General features: G+C 42.8%; 1 protein-coding gene across 2 annotated transcripts in view; it reads left to right on the top strand.

Moving 5' to 3' along the window:
* Positions 1-4,072: 4,072 nt before the first annotated feature.
* The window catches only part of mcf2la (mcf.2 cell line derived transforming sequence-like a), a 110,737-nt gene continuing 97,909 nt past the window's right edge, over positions 4,073-16,900 (top strand). The window contains exons 1-2 of one of the 2 annotated variants that reach the window (XM_055644711.1): positions 4,108-4,203; positions 4,761-5,040. The gene's annotated coding sequence lies outside the window, so the exon portion shown is untranslated. Of the gene's footprint in view, positions 5,041-16,900 lie in introns of both variants that reach the window. The other variant, XM_055644710.1, reaches the window with a different exon arrangement.

Raw genomic sequence — 16,900 nt, forward strand, 5'->3', positions numbered from 1 at the left:
TGCCTCCATCCCTCCCTTTTTTTCTTTCTCTCTCTCTCTTTCTCCCCTCCCTCTCTTTCCCCGGCCGCCCAGGGAGTCTGGCAGGCATGGTGTAGCGTGGATTGGCGGCGCTGGCGCTGCCGTGTGAGTTGAAGGGCGGGAGGGAGGGAGCGAGGTTGACGCGGCAGCTGGAAACGCAGCGCTCACAGACTGCGCACAAAAGCGCTGACACCTACTGTCCGGGACCGACGCGCTTCCCCAATCCGTGCAGATCGCTGTCATGCGGCTCCGCTATAGGATCTTTGCTGTGCAGGGACTGAAGACAGCCTGTCAGCGTGAGAATTTAATCTTCAGCGTGAGGGCGTGAGAATTGGCTGAAATGCGTGAGTATCACGCTCAAAGCGTGAGAGTTGGCAGCCCTGTGATATAAATGCTAACGTTGAATTTGCTATCCTTACTACCGATTCGACTTGCTAATTAACTTTTTGGGAGTCCTGCACCAGTATTCCCAAGTCCTTTTGCACCTCGGATTTCTGGATTCTCTCTCCAATGAGAAAATAATCTACGGCTTTATTCTTATTACCAAAATGCATGATTCCGCACTTTGCTATACTGAATTTCATCTGCCACTGCTCTGCCCACTCTCCTAATCTTTCCAAGTCCTTCTGCAGAGTCCTTACTTCCTCTATACTGCAAATTTTGGAGGGTTTACAAATGTTGTTTTCGATGGAGGGCTGCACTGGAAAATGAAAGTGTTCAGCACTGCCATCTAGTGGTTAGGGTTTGACATACCATCACTTTCATTAAAGTTATATGGACAGTGACAACAGAAAAAATAGGTGCAGGAGTAGGCCATTCGGCCCTTCGAGCCAGCACCGCCATTCAATGTGATCATGGCTGATCATCCCCAATCAGTACCCCGTTCCTGCCTTCTCCCCATATCCCCTGACTCCGCTATCTTTAAGAGCCCTATCTAGCTCTCTCTTGAAAGTGTCCGGAGAAACGGCCTCCACCGCCCTCTGAGGTAGAGAATTCCACGGACTCACAACTCTCTGTGAGGAAAAAGTGTTTCCTCGTCTCCGTTTTAAATAGTTACCCCTTACTCTTAAACTGCGGCCCCTGGTTCTGGACTCCGCCAACATCGGGAACATGTTTCCTGCCTCTAGCGTATCCAAACCCTTAATAATCTTATATGTTTCAATAAGATTCCCTCTCATCCTTCTAAACTCAAGAATATACAGCCGCTCCATTCTCTCAGCATATGACAGACCCGCCATCCCGGGAATTAACTTTGTAAACCTACGCTACACTCCCTCAATAGCAAGAATGTCCTTCTTCAAATTAGGGGACCAAAACTGCACGCAATACTCCAGGTGTGGTCTCACAAGGGCCCTATACAACTGCAGAAGGACCTCTTTGCTGCTATACTCAACTCCTCTTGTTAAAACGGCCAACATGCCATTCACTTTCTTCACTGTCGGCTGTATCTGCATGCTTACTTTCATTGACTGATGAACAAGGACCCCCCGTACAAAGCTGTGCTGACTATCCCTAAGCAGCCATTGTCTATCTAAATGCATCTATAGGAACTGCACATGCTGGTTTACACCAAACTCAGCGGGACAGGCAGCATCACTGCATAGAAGGAATGGGTGACATTTCAGGATGATACCCTTCTTCAGACTTTTGAAGAAGCGTCTCGACCCGAAACATCACCTATTCCTCTATCCAGAGATGCTGCCTGGCCCGCGGCATTACTCCAGCATTTTGTGTCTATCTTAAATGCATGTATATCTTGTTCCTCAGAATATTCTCCACTAACTTTCCAATGACAGATGGTGTACTCACTAGCCTAGAGTTCCCAGGTTTTCAATTCAATTCAATTCAACTTTAATGTCATCGCACAAATACAAGTATGAGTACAACGAAATGCAGTTTTGCGTCAGTCCGTAGTAGTTGTATATAAAGAAAAAATAAATAAAAATAGAAAGAGAGAAGATACAGAATAATCAAGATATACAGAAATACATGTCTTGCATGTTATCTCATTTACCTTGCAACTCTTTTTAAATAGAGGCACAACATTTGCCACCCTCCAGACTTCTGGCAGTTCCCCCATATTTGGTGATGACTCATAAATCTCAGCCAGGGCACCTGCAATTTTGTCTCTAGCTTCCCATAGTGTCCTCAGATATATTTGATCAGGCCCGCGATTTGCCTACCTCCATATGTGTTGGGACGTTCAGCATCTCCTCATCTGCAATACTGACTCCCCTCAAGACATTTCCATTGACTGGCCCAAGTTCCCCAGTCCTTGTGTCTCTCCTTGGTAAAATCAGAGGGTAAATATTCATTGAGGACCTTGCCCATCTCCTGCCGCTCCACTGCAGCTGATGACTGCTTTGATTCCTGGTGGGCCGTACTCTCCCTTTGATTGCCCTTTTACGCTTAATGTAATTATAAAATCTCTTTGGGTTATCCTTAATATTATCTGCCAGAGCTATGTCCTGCCCCCTTTTATCCTCCTAATTTCCACCTTTGGCATGCTGCTCATTTCCCAAAACTCCTTCAGGGATACACTTGATCCCAGCTGCCTATACCTGTCCCCTGCCTCCTTATTCTTGACCAGAGCATCAATTTCTCTTATCATCCAAGCTCCTGCTGCCAGTCCCTTCTGCTGGCCCTACAACTCCCTATTTTCCTCCTCAGTTCTATCCTTCCATCTCTGTCATCCTCCATCTCTGGATCCTTCCATTCTATCTTTGGGCCTCTCCTATTTCTCTCTATTTCTATTGCTCACAATGGATCAGACTTTCAGAAGCGGAGCACGATGTATCTCTATATTGCTATTGGTTTATTATTGTCACATGTACCAAGATTCAGTGAAAAACATTGTTTTGCATGCTATCCAAACAAATCATACCATAAGTAAGTACATCGGGTAGTGCGAAGAAAATAAACGGAGTGCAGAATATATTGTTACAGCTCCAGAGAAAGTGCAAGTAAAAATAAAGTGCAATGAGGCAGTCAAAATGAGGAAATTCATTTGAAAACTTTAGCCTTCGTTGAAGGACTGTTATAGCCAAAAGCAAGAATTATCTATTTCCTATATTTTGTTGGTGATTTTTCATGTCTGACATATGCTGTTGATCTTGTGACTTAAATTGTAATCTTGAAGAAATTGATCTTTGACATTAATTTTTAGATTGCTTGTATCTGACATTAGACGAAATGTTGTCCTGGTGAATCCTTATGGTAGAAAAGCACAGTGGCACACCTGTAGAACCACTGCTTCAATTGCAGCCAGAGTCCCAGGTTGAATCCTGACACTGCGTGGAGTTTGGACATTCTCCCGTGACTGAGTGGATTTCCTCGGTGCGACAGTTCCCTCCCACATCCTGGAAATGTATGTGTGTGTAGGTTAATTAGCCACAGCAAATTGCTCTCCATGTAGAGATAAGTGGTGAGTCTGGTTGTGGAGGGGGGGGGGGGGAGATAGTTGATGCAAATGTAGGATTAATGTAAATGGGTGGTTGATGGGCAGCAGAGACCTAGTGGGCTGAAGGGCCTGTTTGTGTCTGTATCGCCTCGTGACTCTATCAACATCTGTAATGTTGACAAAACAAAATGCTGTGATCCTTAGAGATCAAGTGAAGACTGATTTGCTGATTCTTGCTGCTGGACTGCTGTGATAAACTTTGTGTAATAATTGGTATCACAAGAGAGTTGAGTCATTGCAAGCCACAATCCTCCTAGTAATATGATTTTTACAAATCTCCTAACAAACTGAAAGCCATTAAATATGTCTTATTACAATTGTATTGCTGACTGATGATATAATTAAATAATGTGAAAGACTGAGAATAAGTTTATCATTTTAGTTACACTCTCTCCTGTTAATTCTGATGGCATAATTATTTAAACCTATTCCCAATCAGAAGGCATGATTTCTGAAACCAGAACGGATCACTTAGTGGAATGAAAACAGGTAAATCTCAAGTCTCTCAATGTGTTGAAATAATTGTACGCCACCAATTGCCCTGATTTGCTGACCGAGATAAAACATTGCATCTGTGGCAAGTAATGGGAAAGGACCTGAATCAGCAATATACAGAAGTGCAGTTCCATGCCGATTTGCGCAGTTGAATGAATGACTGTCCTCTAGTGGTGCACCATTTCTGTAATACTGCTGAGACTTGGCTGCTGCTGCTATGGTGAGTCATGGTAAGTGGAAATAAATAAGACTCAAAATGTTTTAACAGTGTACAAATACTGTGAAACACGATGTCAATCTCACAGCCGAGACTGTTATGTGGTTTCCGTTTATGTAAAAAATCATATGTTTGTCTCCATTCAATGCTGCCATTTGATTAATATCCAAGTATTGCAAGAAATATATTTGTACTGTATGTAATGCATTAAATCTGGAAATGTCTATTACACTGAGGTCCAAGCTTTCTGTAATCTGTAGATTATTTGAAGATAGCACATGCTTAACAATAACCAACGGGACAGGAAATCAAAGCTGATTTTCTTCAATGATAAATTTTACAAAGGAAGAATTATTCACTTATGGAATACAGTGAACACTATCATCACCCAGTTAAGTAATTTTATATTCTATCCATTGACAGATATCCTATTAGATGGCAGAAAACAAGCATTGTGTTAGTAAGGACAATGTGGTTATCTGCTCTGCAGAATTCTGTTTGCCTGCAGGAGGGAGATTTACTCTAATCGCACCAGTTGTCAGAATTGATTCTACTTTTCTCTTGCTGCAGATTTATCCTTGAAAGCTGTCTTCTATTCGGATTATTCCAGAAGATGTTTGCTTCTGCTGATCATTTCCTAATGATACAGATGATTATTTAAAAGAAGAACTTTCACGAATGTTTCATAGAGGAATTCTCAGCGTGAAATGTGTATTTTGAACAAAGATACAAATCTTATTACAAGAAACTTCACTGCAATTGATTTGATGCTTTATAAGGGGACCTCAGCCATTGCTCATCTCACTTCCAAAGATAAACTCAAAGGGACATAACGAAAGAAGATTGTCTGGTGAGCTCTTCATTCAATTTACACTGTCTGGATTAACAATAGTAGTTTAATTTCTCTGCCTTTTTGTAATCTCAGTCTCTAGTATCCATTATGTGTGTGATTGTCTTTCTTTCAAAATGATGCAACTATACCAATGTTCCCCACTCCTAACCCCTTTGGAAATCCATACATAAGTTGGTCTTAAATGTTGCTCCCTTAAATCCTATGGTTGTTTCATGCTGTTTGATAGAATATTCATGTCATGGTGAGCATTGATACATGCAGCATTAACCCCCTAGTTGCTACAAGATTAAGGTGTCAGGTAAAGGTTTTTCTGATAATAGCATACATATCAATTTAATATCAATGTGAATTCAATAATCTGACTAATCTAATGACAAGGGTTAAGAAGTCCAATAAAACCAGCAAAGCAAGATTTATTTTCTGGAACGGAAAAGTAGAATAGCTATGCTAAATCTGCATGGAATATTGGTTAGACTAAAGTACTGGTTATCATTATAGTTGCCAGAATGCAAAAAGTATTCACGAGGAAATGCAAGATTGTAGTTATGAGAAGATAGTTATGAGAAGATGATCAATAGGTTACATCTGTGGTGATCAAGAAGAGACCTTTAAAGTTATTTATTATAATGGTAGGTGCAGGAAAAAAAAATTCTTTAGTGAGAAAAATATCAGAGGCACCACTTTTAAGTCTCCAATAAGTATTCAGAAGAAACCTTCTTACCTAAAGTTTTATGTGGATGTTACATTTTTAATCCCAGGCAGTGTTTAAGGAAATTTTATTAAACAAATAACTACCAAAAAAAGAGAGTGAGGGTCTTGATAATCAGAGTTAAGGGCAAAAGACTGAAGGGATCTTAAAATGGATATTCAGTGGTTAATATGCTTTAATTATGTATGTTCATCCAATTTAAATGAATCTTTAAAGGAAAGTTTTTTTAAAAAGGTCTAAGCAAACATTGCAGCTTTAGAAAGTTACAGATGTATGCAAGTGCTATTATGTAATTATTTGTATCTTCAGGTTTCAAGGTAGAAATAACTTTCTAGAGGAGTAATCACAGTACTGCCGCATACTAGAAATGCTAGATAAACCTGAAGAATATTTGCAGTATGAATATATGAAAGATGTGTGTGTAGAGACTTTATTGTGGAATATTAGATCTAACTCTGAAAAATATCTACAGTAAGTGTAATGTTAAATATGTATATCAACATTTTCTATCTCTCACTGTGTGTGTGGGTGTTTATTTGTCTGCATATCCACGTACTAGAGTCATTTATTCACTAGCATCATTTACTGCATTGATATCACTGCAGTGTGCATTGCAGTGGGAATACTTATTATGCTATCAAAGTTATGAGTACTATCAAGTTGCATAGATGTGGCATCGAAGTTCAAATGGCAATATTTCAATGTTAGACAATTAATGATAAATCAAGAAATGGAGAGGAATATGATAACATTAATTTCTGTTTCATTTTTGTCTGGAAAATCAACTCTGTCACCAGACATTTTTTTGGCAGGACCGTAGGCAGTGACCTTATTGCAGTCCTGTGCAGTGCTCCCTTTACATTATCGAAATGAACCTTAGGCCACATTATCTGCAGAGTGACCATTGTTTGGTTGTCACAGGACAAATCTAAACTTCCGATAGCAGCATTACATTTCGATTTCTTATGGCCTTTCCCACATACCAGTCCCCTCCCCAAATCCATGTCCTTAAGCCTGAATACCCATGGGGCCTAAATTTAACAAAACACCTGATTTTTCTTTGTTGACCCCCCCCCCCCCCCCCCCCCCCCCCATCCCTAATGATGCCAGGGTTGCCAGTATAGGCTTTGATCTCCAATCCAATCTGATAATCAGATCGGATTTACCATAATATTATGGATAAGTTGTGGTTTGCCAGCAGAGTCAAAATGAAGGTTGCAAATCCAATTATTTTAACAATTACAACCTTTGAATAAGGTTTTGTGGAGATCACAGCTATAGTATTGCATGCAGTTTTGGTCTATTTATGAAATAAAACTTGTTCCTGCCATTGAGGGAACAAAGTTTCATTAACTTGTTTTCAGTGGTGGTGTTTCTGTTGTATGGGGAAAGGTTGGAATGAGGAAGCTATATTCACTACAATATGAAGAATGAGAGAGGATCTCATTGAAGCAAACAAAATTTTATCTGCACTGGAAGTGGGAAATGTTTCCCTGGGCTGGGGGTTATAGAACTGGGATCACAGTTGGATGGTAAGAGGTTCAGGAATGGGGTTCATTGGTCGGCTGCATTTTTTTCCACGCAGAGGGTGGTGAATCCTTGGAATTCGTGACCGCAGGAGGCAGTGGAGGGTAAATCATTGAATATATAAAGAAGACATATGAATTACTGGACATAATATATATCAGGGCTAGACAGTTTATTTTATTTTAGTTTAATCTAGTTTTATTATTGTCACGTGTACCGAGGTACAGTCAAAAGCTTTTGTTGTTGCGTGCTATCCAGTCAGCGAAAAGACTGTACATACTTAGACTCAAGCCGTTAGCAGTGTACAGATACAGGATAAACGGAATAACATTTAGTGCAAGATAGAACCCAGTGAAATACAATTAAAGATCATTTGAATGTCTCAAATGAGGTAAATGGTAGGTCAGGCCCGCTCTCTAGTTGATGATAGGATGTTTTAGTTCAGCGTTCCAATGGACAACTACTCTAATCTTTCTATGCTTCTGTGTTACTGTTAGGGCTCACAACCTTTGCTGCCTCCTGGAGTCAGAATCACACAGTAGGGAAATAGGCACTTCAGCCCAGCTTACTCATGCCGACCAATGAACCCCATCTACACTAGTCCCACCTGCCTGCATTTGGCCTATATCCCTCTAAATCTTTCCTCTGCATGTACATGTCCAAATGTTTTGTACTTGGCTGCAGATGTTGTTTTTATTACATCCATTAACTCAAATCATGTGTAGGTTGACATTTAAAGTCTCATTACTATTTTAAAATGTTATTGTTTATTTTCCAGAGCCTGAGTGATAGTAAGAATTTGCCCTTTCTTTTTCTCTATGCGTTCGATATTTGTTCCAATGATTTTGAAGCCTGTCACACAGGCTTTTAAAGTAAACTACACAATCACGCAACTTCTTGGAATTTCAAACTCATAACCGCACAATGATAACCAGATAGCAAGATGAAAGTCTTGCTATGAAAGTTTGAGTGATGATGTGTGCATTAATTTCAGTGACTGACTTTCAGCTAGCCTGGCAGAGGGTTAGATGTACGACACAAGCAAACTGTGGGCATAGCTTCCAGCAGCCCAGTGGTGACTATTAAAAAGAGATTGAAACCATCAGCCACATCATTCGCTCTTATTATCTCCGCTCCCCCTCCCCCCCCCCCCCCCCCACTCCCTCCTCTCCCCCCACTCTCCCCCTCTCTCGCGCCTCCTCTCTCTCCCCCCCCCCCCCCCCCCTCCCCGTATCCTCCCCCTCCCTTTCCCCACCACCTCCGCCCCCTCCCCCTGTGAGTGTTTTTTTTTTGTTTGTGTGTGATGATGCCGCAACCCCCCCGCCGCAACCGTGTGTGTGTGATGCCACCACCCCCCCCCCCCCCCCCCCCCCGGTCTCGTAACGATTAAAACTCTGAACTTGGGTGGGGGGGGGGGGGGGGGGGGGTCTGCTAGCTGCAAGTGCAAGTGCATTTTTCTTTTTAAGTTTAAAAATGAGTGCGGCTGAATAAGGCTTTGATAAAAGTTGGAACTTCAAGCACACGTGGGGCAATGGACAGCAAGCATGTCCACTCAAGGGAGATTCAATATACTTCAATTACAGAAGTTCCATTCAATCGTACTATTAGCTGTGGTGGACAGCTGTTCTTTTAAATTCAGTGTATTGCTTGTTAAAATGTATAAAAATATATTCTTTTAAAAACCCATTGCTTGTGTTTTAAAACATTTTTAGATTCATCAAAATGTATAAAAATAATGTTCTTTTAAATTCAGTGTATTGCTTGTTTTAGTGTTAGATTCGTCAAAATGTATAAAATTAATATCCTTTTAAAAGCAGTGCATTTGAAGTGCTTGTATTTGTTTTATCAAAGTAAATGTAAAGCGAGACTTTAAATACAGTGCATTCCTTCCTTGCGTGTGTGACCGCGCACTTGAATTACTGCGCACTACGTGCAGCTGTTTACGTACTTTTTTTTTTGCAATGAGCCAATGAAAATGACCAGTCAGCAAAGGTAATTAACTAAAACTACCTACGACTACTTCAACTACCTACAACTACATGGCGACCCCACTACAACTGCACCTACGACTCCAGGATTCTCGATAATTTCCATGGCTTCCAATTTTTGGTCGCAGTAAATTTTTAAACATGTTGAAAATTTTGCAGCAACCATAATGAGGCAGCGACTAGTTCCCAGAATGCAGGAACTCCTTGCGACTGTGAAGGAGACTCGCCAGAGACCACCAGCAAACATGTAGCGACCGCAGAATCTCCTGCAGTCGCTTAAAAATTCGCCTAAGTGGGACAGGCCCATTATAATGATCACTGATCAGCCCTTTGTGCTTGCTGGCCCATGGTTTCTCAGGACCAGCTGCCAGAACAGAAGTATAGACAGGTTGCATTGTGCAGGGAATGGATGTCAGTCGAACCCGCTGGTCAGCACTATTCTGTTTCCCTCTTATCTTACCTGAGGACTAGAATGTTTAAGTGGCTCATGCAGAGAACTGGTCTGTTGCATTATCACCTGAAACAAAATTCCTGGATACAAGATGAGCAGAAGCACCTGCAGCATTATTGCCAACTGTCTTTCACCATTTTCCATTGTACAAACATTTCTTTTATTTTCCCCCTATTTTGTTCCTTTCTCTGTCTCTCATGTCTTTCATCCTTTTTATATATCTCTTTTTTCCCTAAAATTCATTTTCCCTCTTGCCTCATGGATCGCTCTGCTTTTCTCCAGAACCTTTGTACCATCCTTGTTTTTTTTTCTTCATTTTAGTTTAGTTTAGAGATACAGCCCCAGAAACAGGCCCTTCGGCCCACCAGGTCCGTGCCGACCAGCGATCCCTGCACACTAACATTTTCCCTCTTGCCACATGGATCGCTCTGATTTTCTCCAGAAGCCTTTGTACCATCCTTGTTTTATTTCTTCTTTTTACTTTAGTTTAGAGATACAGCACGGAAGCAGGCCCTTCGGCCCACCGGGTCCGCACTGACCAGCGATCCCGGCACACTAACACTATCCAACACCGACTCACGGGGGAGAATGTACAAACTCGGTACGGACAGCACCCGTAGTCGGGATCGAACCTGGGTCTCTGGCATTGCATTCGCTGTAAAGCAGCAACTTTACCGCTGCGCCACCATTACTGCTCAAATCCAGAATTGCCTTCTCCAAAATGTTTGGCTCATTGTCTGGGGTGGACCAGTAGAGAGGCACAAAAAGCCACCAAAATCCAGCATACTTTGTAGCAAGTGCTTAGCATATCTCTCTCCACCCTCCAGTGAGGTGAGCAGCAGCACAATGCAGCCACTGCATTCAATTCATTCACTGCTTCTTTCAATTTCTGAGTGCGTTGATGAAATGGTCAATGTAGGTTCTACGCTCAAATAATAATTAGTGGAACCAACTTTTATTTCCTCCATCTAGTTCTGCATCTCTCAAGTTAATACAGTGCATTGCACTAATATCTATATTACTAAAAGTCTGATCTTGACCACTTCCTGGTGTTCTGTATATTGATATTAGATAAAACGCTGCCACTTATGGCTGTGATTTCTGGCCATCTTACTCAGAGTCCCCCTCCGTTTCGCAGGACAAGAGGATTTTTCCCATCGATGAAAATGAAAAGAGTTATTAGTGTTTAAAAAAATGTTGAGAACTCCTGAAGGTCACGCCCCTTCTGGAGGGTCTACAAATCCAGGAAGTGTTGAGTGCCTCAGTCCGTCTCTGCAAGATGGGAGAGCGAGAGGGTCACGTCTCTCAGTCTCAGCTGTGAATAACACTGAACACATGTCTACTAAACTGTGGGTGGTTTTACTGACCTGTCAGTGCCCTTAATGAGGTTTAAAAATATAGTTTGGAAATGTTAAAGCTGTGTTGCTTTTGGTTTGGAAATGCTAAAGCTGTGTTACCTAATTAACGTTGCCTTGCCTAATTAATGTTGCCTTGCCTAATTAAAGTTGCCTTGCCTAATTAAAGTTGCCTTGCCCAATTAAAGTTGCCTTCTATATAAATAAAAGTCTAATCTTGACCACTTCCTGTTTGCGCTTTATATTGATTTTAGAAAAAACTCTACCATGTACGGCTGTGATTCTTGGCCATCTTACTCTGAGTCCCCCTCCGCTCATCAGGTGCCGAGGATTTTTCCCATTGATAAAAAAAAAATAGTTATTAGTGTTAAAAAAATGTTGAGATTCTCTCTCCTGTCAATCACGCCATGTAGGCCATGCCCCTTCTAGTGGGAGGCGGGAGGGACTATAAAACCCTGAAGTGTGGGCATGGCTCAGCATCTGCAAGATGGAGGAAAGAGAGGTCGCGACTCGCTGTCTTTAGTGGCCTTGCACGCTGCTTGAAATGGTATGAAACTGCACTTGAATTTGGTGGCCTTGCACCCTGCTTGAAATGGAATTTCAAGGAATAGCCATGAGTCAACTGCCAGCCCGCCAGCCGTGTGTGAGTGAGCTGCCAGCACAACAGGCTTGAGTGACTGAGCCGCCAGCCCAAGAATCCATTCGGCCCACAATGTCCATACTAGCCTTCTGGAAACCAGTCCCTTCAGCCCATAACACCCATACTAGCCCTCCAGAAAGCCCCCCCCCCCCCCCCAACTGGCTACCAATATTGGAATTGGTGGAGAGGTGAAATATTGCGTTGGGGAACCAGCCCTCCCGTGTGATGCTGGGACCCAATGGGTCGCAGTTAGTCTAGTTATATCTAAATGTGTTATGTCATTTCTAAGTTGGAGGTGGCTCATAGATGCATTTAATCAGTTGTTCTTGCAATGGAAATAGTGCAAAGCAATACAGTAGCTTTTCGGGGTGTGAATGCATTGTGGTTAAGTTATTATCAATCTGGAATCTAGAATAAAGAAACTAAAAGTAACCATAAACCTACCAGACTATCGTTCAGTACTAATTCAGTAAAACTTCTCAAGGCAAGAAACCAATAGCATGGTGGACTCTTAATCACCCTTTGAAATGCTCTCAATACTCCCTGTCCTTCCCCTCTTGCTTTCTTCCATTCCTTGCCTTCCTCCTTTATCCTCACTGCTGAAAAACAGTGGGAGGATTGGGTGATGTCACCATCGATTTACATGAAGGTAATTTACATAAAGTGTGTGACCAATCTGCCAATCTATCTATTAGAATGGATGGGAAAAACAGTGGATGTGGTATATATGAATATTCAGATGTCTTCTGACAGAGTTACGTTTAAGAGATTAGCATGTATAATTAAAGCATGAGATTGAGGGTAATGTACTGAAATGGATAGAAAACTAGTTTTCAATTAGGAATAAATTAGTTATTTTCTGAGTGGCATTAGTGACCATTAGTGTGATGTGTGATACTAGGATTCGGGCCTTGGATATAAATGATATGGATGTCAAGTCAAGTTTTATTCGTCACTTGCACATAAAGTGATGAATAAAACTTGACTTGACATCCATATCATTTAGTGCATAAAGTACAAGTGAAATTAATTTGCCAGCAGCGGTACAATAACAAAAGAACAAACAATCCACAATAAAAAATTAACACAAACATCCACCACAGCATTCATCACTGTGGTGGAAGACACAAAATTTGGTCAGTCCTCCTCCATTTTCCCCCGTGGTCGGGACCACACCCCTCCGCAGTCGCCGCTGCGGGCATCCAGATGTGCAGACAAGGTAAGTCCAGGTCAGTCCCGAATCGGTGCTTCCCCACCGGAAACCGCGGCTTCAAGATGGTGTAGGCCGCAGGCTGGCGGTCGAAGATCTAAAGTCCCCGCCGCGACGTAGCCAGAAGCACCGCAGACTGCAGGGCTGGCGGTCGGAGCTCCTCTCCATGGATCTACGGCAAGTGATCCCGCTCCGGATGGTAAGTCCCCGCCGCGCTGACTTCGGTTAGAAGTAGGCCGCAGGCCGACGGTCGGAGCTCTTCTCCTCTGGGGTCCCCAACGAGGGATCCCAGGCTCCGGACGCCACGCCAGCTGGAGCTCCGCAGACCCCGGCTTCAGGCTGCCGCGAGCCAGCGAACAGAGCACTCCCCCCGGCGAGGGCTCGCCCGCTCTGCAACAAAGGGTCCACGCTGCGGCCACTGCTGAAGCCCTGGGCACGTCTCCAGGAAAGGCCGCACCGATCCTCTATGTTAGCCCACGAGGGAGGCGACATGGAAAAAGTCGCCTCTCCGTGGAGGAGGCGACCAAAGCGGTTTGTCCCTTACCCCCTCCACACCACCCCCCACACAAGACACAGAGAAACATTAAAAACACACATTGAGACACACTAAAAAAACAAAATAAGTAGAAAAAGCTAACACTGCTGGCAGGACAGCTGGCTCGCAGCGCCCCCACTGATGAGAGTGTTAAATATAATATCTCCAAGTTTGTGGACAACACAAAACTGGGTGTGAGTATGAGGTGAGGGAGATGCATTGAAGCTTCAGTGATTTGAATAGATTGATTGAAATGCATGGAAACTGAGGTATAGATAAATGTGAGGTTATCCATATTAGTGGCAGAAATGGGAAGACTGATTTTTTTAACAATGGTAACCAATTAGGAAGGAGGGAGGTGAACCATGATCTGGATGTTCTTGTGTACTAGTCCGTGAAAATAAGTACAGGGGTGCAGCAGACAGTTAAGGAGGCAAGTGGTATGTTGACCTCCATTGTGAGAGGATTTGAGTACAGGAGCAGTGATATCTCGCTGCACTTGTACTGCTCTTTGGTGAGACTACACTTTGAATGCAGTATTGTGTGCAATTATCTGAGGAAAGATGTTCTTATTATATAAGAACTTTCCCCTCATTATCCTGCATCTTTGGACAGTGACCCCCTGGTTCGGAACATTCTCACCATCAGAAACAATCTTCCTGCATTTTGCGCAGAATTCCTGTGATTATAGGACTGGCATGTACATAAAGATTAGGTTAATTGAGCCTGTATTTGCTGAGAAGAATGAGAGGGGTCTCATTGAATTTGCACAAATAACCAAGGACTTAAAATTGGACATTGGCCACATCAGAAAGTACAAAATGGAAGAGCAATCAAGTCATTGTCAATGCTGTGAACTGACAAAGTGGATGTGCAGTATGGTGTGCATTGTGAATAGTTTAATCCAGCACTTTGCAGAGGGTTTGGATTGTGTGTGTTTGTTTTTGTTTTGTTTGTCTAAGGCGTATGGGTGGGGATTTATATATGAGTATGTATGTGGTTGGTTGGGTTGAGTCAGTGGACCTTTTGAGTTGCAGAGATATCTAGATAGAGAAGTATGAACCAAAAAAAGTCTGGAAAAGTAATCCTGCTGGTCTTGTGCTGACAGATGTATTCAATATTTGTGGACTGGCATGTATCCAGGGATACACTTCCATCATAAAATTTTATGACACTACGAACATGGGCATTGTGGTAGTTATGTAATTTTACATGCCTGGTTTAGCCAGGAGTAATCTCTAACCATATATCCTGCTTTTAATAGCTTTGGTTAACAAAAATCGTAGATTCTTGTGTATTGAAATTCTTAGGCTTAGAATTAATTAGACCAAGTGGGACCCGTTGGACCCATCCCCTTGCGGGGGGGGGGGGTGGCCTGTGGGGTCACACAATAACCACCCCCCACCCCACACACATTAACCACCCCCCACCCCACACACATTAACCACCCCCCTTGATATTATATTAATACTAGGCTAAGTGGGACCCGTTGGGTCCCAGCATCACACGGGAGGGCTGGCCCCTCAACGCAATATTCCACCAATTCCAATATTGGTGGCCAGTGGGGGGGGGCTTTCTGGAGCGCTAGTATGGGTGGTGTGGGCTGAAGGGACTGGTTTCCAGAGGGCTAGTATGGACATTGTAGGTCGAATGGTTTCTTGGGATGGCGGCTCAGTCACTCAAGCCTGTTGTGCTGGCAGCTCACTCACTCACGGTTGGTGGGCTCGCAGTTGACTCATAACTATTCCTTCAAATTACTTTTCAAGCAGGGTGCAAGGCCACCAAATTCAAGTGCAGTTTCTTACCACTTCAAGCAGGATGCAAGGCCACCAAATTCAAGTGCAGTTTCATACCATTTCAAGCAGCGTGCAAGGTCACTAAAGACAACGAGTCGTGACCTCTCCCTCCCCCATCTTGCAGAGACTGAGTCATGCCCACACTCGAGAAATAAAGCATTACATTTTCAGATAAAGGCAATTTTGGACTCCAGGGGAAAAATGTCTACCGGAATATGTAAAAATGTTTACCGTTACTGCGTCGTTTTTTCGCGAAGATGTGATTACACACAAACACACACACAGATAAATAGACATTTGTAATTTATTCATACATATTCATGTATATGTTAATGAATTGGTATTCAATATAAGCAGGAAATGTTGGGTAATAAATCTCTCTCTCGTGATCCAGGCAACCAGCATGTAAGTTGTTATTCATTCTACCGTCCGGAATATAACAATATTCAGAGTTTTATATCTATAGAGATAATCAACTCAGCTACCACTTGAAGTAATTCACAAATCTCTACACTGCTCTTACTTTTTTTATGCCTGAAAAATCAGGCTCCAGTTTTTGGACTACTTGTCATATATTTTTTAATTTTCTTATGATCTAGACATGGCCATTTGGCCCATTAAGCCTATGGTACCATCAGAGCACTAGAGTCATAGAATCATGCATGCAAACAGGCCCTTCGGCCCAACTTGTCCATGATGACCAACATGCCCCATCTACACTAGTCCCACATGCCTGCTTTTGACCCGTATCTGTTTAAACCTGCCCTACCCATTTACCTGATTAAATATTTCTTAAACGTTGCGATAGTGCCTGCCTACAATACCTCCTCCAACAGCATGTTCCATGTTCCCACCACCCTTTGTGTAAAAAAAAGTTACCCCACAGGTTCCCATAAAATCTTCCCTCCCACTCACCTTAAACTGTATTCTCTGGTTCCCGATTCCCCTGTTCTGGGCTAAAGACTGTGCATTTACCTGATCTTATCCTCTCATGATTTTGTACACCTCTATAAGATCACCCTCATCTTCCTGCACTCCAAGAAATGAACCCCTAGTCTGCTCAACCTCCCAATAGCTCAGTCCCTCAAGCCCGGGCAACATCCTGGTAAATCTTCTCTGCACTCTTTCAAGCTTGACAACTTCTTTCCTATAACGTGGTGACTAAAACTGAACACAATACTCGAAATGTAGTCTCACCAACATCTTATATAACTGTAACATATTATATACTCAATATTCTGACTGATGAAGGTCGATGTGCCGAATACCTTCTTGGTCACCTTATCCTCCTGTGACGTCATTTCCAAGAAACTATGCACCTGCACTCCTAGATCCATCTGCTCCACAGCACTCACCAGAGCCCTACCATTCACTGTGCAGGCCCAGCCCAGGTTAGACATCCCAAAATACAATATACCTGGGTGGTACAGTGGCGCAGTGGTAGAGCTGCTACCTTACAGTGCCAGAGACACATGTTTCATCCTGACGTTGTTCAAGAAGGAACTGCAAATGCTGGAAAATCGAAGGTAGACAAATGTGCTGGAGAAACTCAGCGGTTGAGGCAGCATCAATGGAGCGAAGGAAATAGGCAATGTTTCGGGCCAAAACCCTTTTTCATCCTGACTACGGGTGCTGTCTGTACAGAG

This window comes from Leucoraja erinacea, chromosome 13 (genome assembly GCF_028641065.1).
Source record: "Leucoraja erinacea ecotype New England chromosome 13, Leri_hhj_1, whole genome shotgun sequence".
NCBI lineage: Eukaryota > Metazoa > Chordata > Chondrichthyes > Rajiformes > Rajidae > Leucoraja > Leucoraja erinaceus.